At 48.5% G+C, this 5,000-nt stretch overlaps 1 protein-coding gene across 1 annotated transcript in view; it reads right to left on the bottom strand.

Annotated features, from left to right (window-relative positions):
• Positions 1–5,000, bottom strand: part of LOC105903483 (collagen and calcium-binding EGF domain-containing protein 1-like) — a 44,171-nt gene that overhangs the window by 11,162 nt on the left and 28,009 nt on the right. The gene's annotated exons all lie outside the window — the stretch shown is intronic.

The raw sequence follows: 5,000 nt of genomic DNA, 5'->3' as shown, positions 1-5,000 counted from the left end.
ATTGACACCATCTTTTTCAGTGCATGGACAACAAGGAACGTTTCAAGGAGTCTAATTTCACTTCTAGATGTTCGTAGATGTTTTGGTGGGGACTCCTGATAGCAATCCCTCTCCCTGCTCTAAACACACCTCACACATTCCCACGGTGTACTCCACATCCCACACCACAGACGGTCTCTCTCTCCCTGCTCACATTCCCACGGTGTAATCCCCATCCCACACCACAGACGGTCTCACCACCACACACACGCACGGTCTCTTTGATGCCTGTCTTTCTCCCGGTCTACCAGCAGGGGGAGCCCTCAGCCCTGTCTGCCTTTCTCTCTCCGGAGGAAATTGAATTTAAAATTCATTAAAGCAGCATGAGAAATTGAAATACTTCTTTGCCTGAACATATGTAAACACTCAAAGGCAAAACAAAGCTGCCCGCCCTCACCCCTTCTCTCTCTCCTTTCCTCTCCCTCTGTCTTTCTTCTTCACTCTCTCTGTCCCTCTCTCTCCTCCTCCTCTCTCTTTCTCTCTCTCTCTCCCTCTCTCTCTGTCCCTCTGTCCATGTGTTTCCAGCTCTGGTCTGGCAAGGAGACAGCCATGGTGTGGACATCACACACACACACACACGGCTCACCACGGACAACACATGTTCCAGGCATTAGGCACAGGATTACACAACTGCGGAGAGGAAACCGTCATCTCAAAGACACAAAGTATCACGCAAGCTCAAACACTTCCAGACAGCATGGTGCATACACCCTCTCACACACACAAACGCCTGCACGCACGCACAGAAACACACACACACACCCGCACACACACACACACACACGCACGCACGCACACACACACAAACGCCCGCACGCATGCACACACACACATACACACACACACATACACACACACACATACACACAGACACCCTGACACACACACACACCCGCACACACACACACACACACACACTCACAGAAACCGAACACACACACACACATATATACACATCAACACACACACACAAACATACACGCACACACAAACACGTACACACATACACACCCACACACACACACGTACACACACGTATACGCAGAGGGTGAAAGAAAGACGGACCAGAAGAGAAGAACAGAAGGGAAAGGTGGATGAAACATGACATGCTCAACCACAGTACATCACATGTTCTTGTCACGGGCCATTCAACATGGTGAGGCTCCTCCACACACTTCCCCAAAGACCACGAGGTGCTTTCATTCAGCTCCAGATCCCTACGCAGCACGACCTTAAATCACTCCTCTCCTTTCATCTCTTCCTTTCACTTCCCTCCCTCCATCTGCTTCTCCCACTCTCTCTCTCTCTCTCTCTCTCCATCTCTCTCTCTCCCTCTGGTCCCACTCTCTCTCTCTCTCTCTCCATCTCTCTCTCTCTGGTCTCTCTCACTCTCTCTCTCTCTCTCTCCCTCCATCCTTTCTCCCTCTGGTCTCAGGTGCTCTCACTCTCTCTCTCTCCCTCTGCTCTCAGTCTCTCACTCTCTCTTTGTCCCTCCATCCCTCTCTCTCTCTCTCTGTCTGTCAACCTCTTTCTCTCTCCCTCTCCTCTCTCCCTCCCTCTCTCTCTCTTTCATTGAATGGATAATAACCTATCAAGCTGTGGGGAGAGTGGTGTGATTGGACACAGATGAATCTCCATCTTACAGTAATCTGTCCATTATGGGTGTGTGGAGGGAGGGATGGAGGGAGGGATGGAGGGATGGATGGAGGGATGGCAACACTGAGAGGAGAGAGGGAAAGAAGCTGAAATTACCCTCATTTTCAGACCAGTAATTGAAGGCTAAAGGGAGACGTCACAGTTGAAAAACAAAGGGAAACTATGTGCACCATGAATACAAAGCAAGCTTGGGACAAGGATTCTGTCACGGTCTCTGGGGCACAGAAAAGCTTTGCAGAGAGGAAACCGTCGTCTCAAAGACACAAAGTTTCACGCAAGCTCAAACAAGCTCTCTCTTTCTCACTCTTCTCTCTAAGAGCAAACTGTGCACTTTCACACTGTACACTAATGTTGCCCTTACTTGTGCTGTACTGAGGGACCACTCGCCTCCTCCTTTGACTTAAGGGATGGTGAGACGGCATTACACTCAATGTGGCAGCGTGGCCTTTGACCCTAAAACCTAATCTAGGATCGGGTACGAATGTCCTGGGGATGAATGTTTGCACCGGCCACCACTGGACAGGTTCCTTGCGTGAGAGTGCAGATCGACTTTGGGACTGCACATGCTCCAGCAGAACCCCCTACAGGGACGTACTGTTCATGCCAACACAGCCCCACTAGACCCTCACCCTCACCCTACAGGACGTCCTGTTGATGCCAACACACCCCACTAGACCCTCACCCTCACCCTACTGCTGATGCCAACACACCCCACTAGACCCTCACCCTCACCCTACAGGACGTCCTGCTGATGCCAACACACCCCACTAGACCCTCACCCTCACCCGTACTGCTGATGCCAACACACCCCACTAGACCCTCACCCTCACCCGTACTGCTGATGCCAACACACCCCACTAGACCCTCACCCTCACCCTCACCCTCACCCTACAGGACGTCCTGCTGATGCCAACACACCCCACTAGACCCTCACCCTCACCCGTACTGCTGATGCCAACACACCCCACTAGACCCTCACCCTCACCCTCACCCTCACCCGTCCTGCTGATGCCAACACACCCCACTAGACCCTCACCCTCACCCGTACTGCTGATGCCAACTCACCCCACTAGAAAAACTCCAAACAGAAAATATTGCAATTCAATTACGACTGGCTGAATTGAAACAGAACAGCAATACTGACCCAAGAATCAAACAAGTGAATACAACGATCTGCCCAACAGATTACGCCAATGAAACCTGGCAGCAAACTGCATTTGACTTAAAGAAAAGTCAAAGAGTGGAAAGCATTAAGAAGGCAGCAGGAGAGTGGCGTGACTATGGAGAAAGCGTGTGTGCGTGTGTGCGCGTGTGTGTGTGTGTGTGTGTGTGTGTGTGGGTGCGTGTGTGTGGGTGTGTGTAGGTGTGTGTGTGTGTGTGTGTGTCTGTCCAGGGAGGACCGGATGAGATCAGTGAAAAGACCAGGCAGAGGAAGCGAGTGCTGAACGCTCCACAACTGGAAACGTGTGTGTGTGTGTGTGTGTGTGTGTGTGTGTGTGTGTGTGTGTGTGTGTGTGTGTGTGTGTGTGTGTGTGTGTGTGTGTGTGTGTGTGTGTGTGTGTGTGTGTGTGAACGCATGTTCCGGTGAACACAGCAGAATCATATCCTCCTCCAGTCCTGCCAACACACAATGAAAACCGATTGGCTCGTCTTCTAGGAGAATACCTCTGATAGCACGGTACTGTCTCTGACCTGCTGGGGCTGTTTCCTGTACTTAATGCTATTGGTAATATCTCTCTATGTCTTAGGCTTAAGCTGGGTCTGTTTCATGTACTTCATGCTATTGGTAATATCTCTCTATGTCTTAGGCTTAAGCTGGGTCTGTTTCATGTACTTAATGCTATTGGTAATATCTCTCTATGTCTTAGGCTTAAGCTGGGTCTGTTTCATGTACTTAATGCTATTGGTAATATCTCTCTATGTCTTAGGGTTAAGCTGGGCTGGGCTCAGGCTGTACAGAGCCTGACTGATCCACTGATATTATATATACAAAATTGTATGGACAAAATAGTTGGTACCCTTCCGTTAAAGGAAGAAAAAGCCACATTGGTCACTGAAATAACTTGAAACTGACAATGGTAATAATAAATCAAAATGTACTGAAAATGAACTAATGAAAATCAGACATTGCTTTTGAATTGTGGTTGAACAGAATAATAATAATAATAATTAAAAAAAAATCGAATTAAACTGGCCTGGACAAAAATGATGGTACCCCTTGAAAAGATTGAAATTAATTAGACCATGGGGACATGTTAAGCTAAGGTGTGTCCTCTAATTAGCATTACAGGTGTCTTCAAACTTGTAATCAGTCAGTCTGCCTATTTGAAGGGTGAAAAGTAGTCACTGTGGCGTTTGGTATCATGGTGTGTACCACACTGAACATGAACCACAGAAAGGACAGAGTTGTCTCAGGAGATTAGAAAGAAAGTTATAGACAAGCATGTTAAAGGTAAAGGCTATAAAACCATCTCCAAGCAGCTTGATATTCCTGTGACTACAGTTGCACATATTATTCAGAAGTTTAAGGTCCAGGGGACTGTAGCCAACCTCCCTGGACGTGGAGGCCGCAAGAGGAACATTGATGACAAATTGAAGAGACGGGTACTAAGGTAACCCTAGAGCCCAGAACAACTTCAAACGAGATTAGAGGTGAAACTCCAAGGTCAAGGGACATCAGTGTCAGATCGCACCATCCGCCGCCGATTGAGCCAAAGTCGAACGAGGAGGACACCACTGTTGAAAGCAAATCATATAAAAGCGAGACTGGAATTTGCCAAAATACATATTGACAAGCCACAGGGCTTCTGGGAGAATGTCCTTTGGACAGATGAGACAAAACTGGAGCTTGTCAGTTTCAAGTTATTTCAGTGACAATTGTGGGTTTTTCTTTCTTTAACGGAAGGGTACCAACAATTTTGTCCACGTCTGTATGTATATAAATGTATAGTTTTCTATAGTCTCTCTCTCTTTCTTTGTACCTTACATGAGGTAATGAAAGTCAGATGCAGATTCTCCTCCCCTCTCCGTCTCTCACGTCCTGACGAGCCCCCTACTGCTCCTGGGTCAGTCGGAGGCAGCCCTGACAGATGAGGGTTAAGCTGACCGTGGCGGCCTCCACTGATCTGGGTACACAGACAGGCAGGCCGTTTGCCTCCGCTGTCAGAAGAATGGCCCACGGCGCGCGTTGATGTGGCTGTTAACCACACACACACACACACACACACACACACACACACACACACACACACACACACACACACACACACACACACACACACACACACACACACACACACACACAC

This window comes from Clupea harengus, chromosome 6 (assembly GCF_900700415.2).
Source record: "Clupea harengus chromosome 6, Ch_v2.0.2, whole genome shotgun sequence".
Lineage (NCBI taxonomy): Eukaryota > Metazoa > Chordata > Actinopteri > Clupeiformes > Clupeidae > Clupea > Clupea harengus.
Note: the sequence above shows the minus strand (reverse complement) of the source record. Positions and strands in the feature narration are given on the sequence as shown.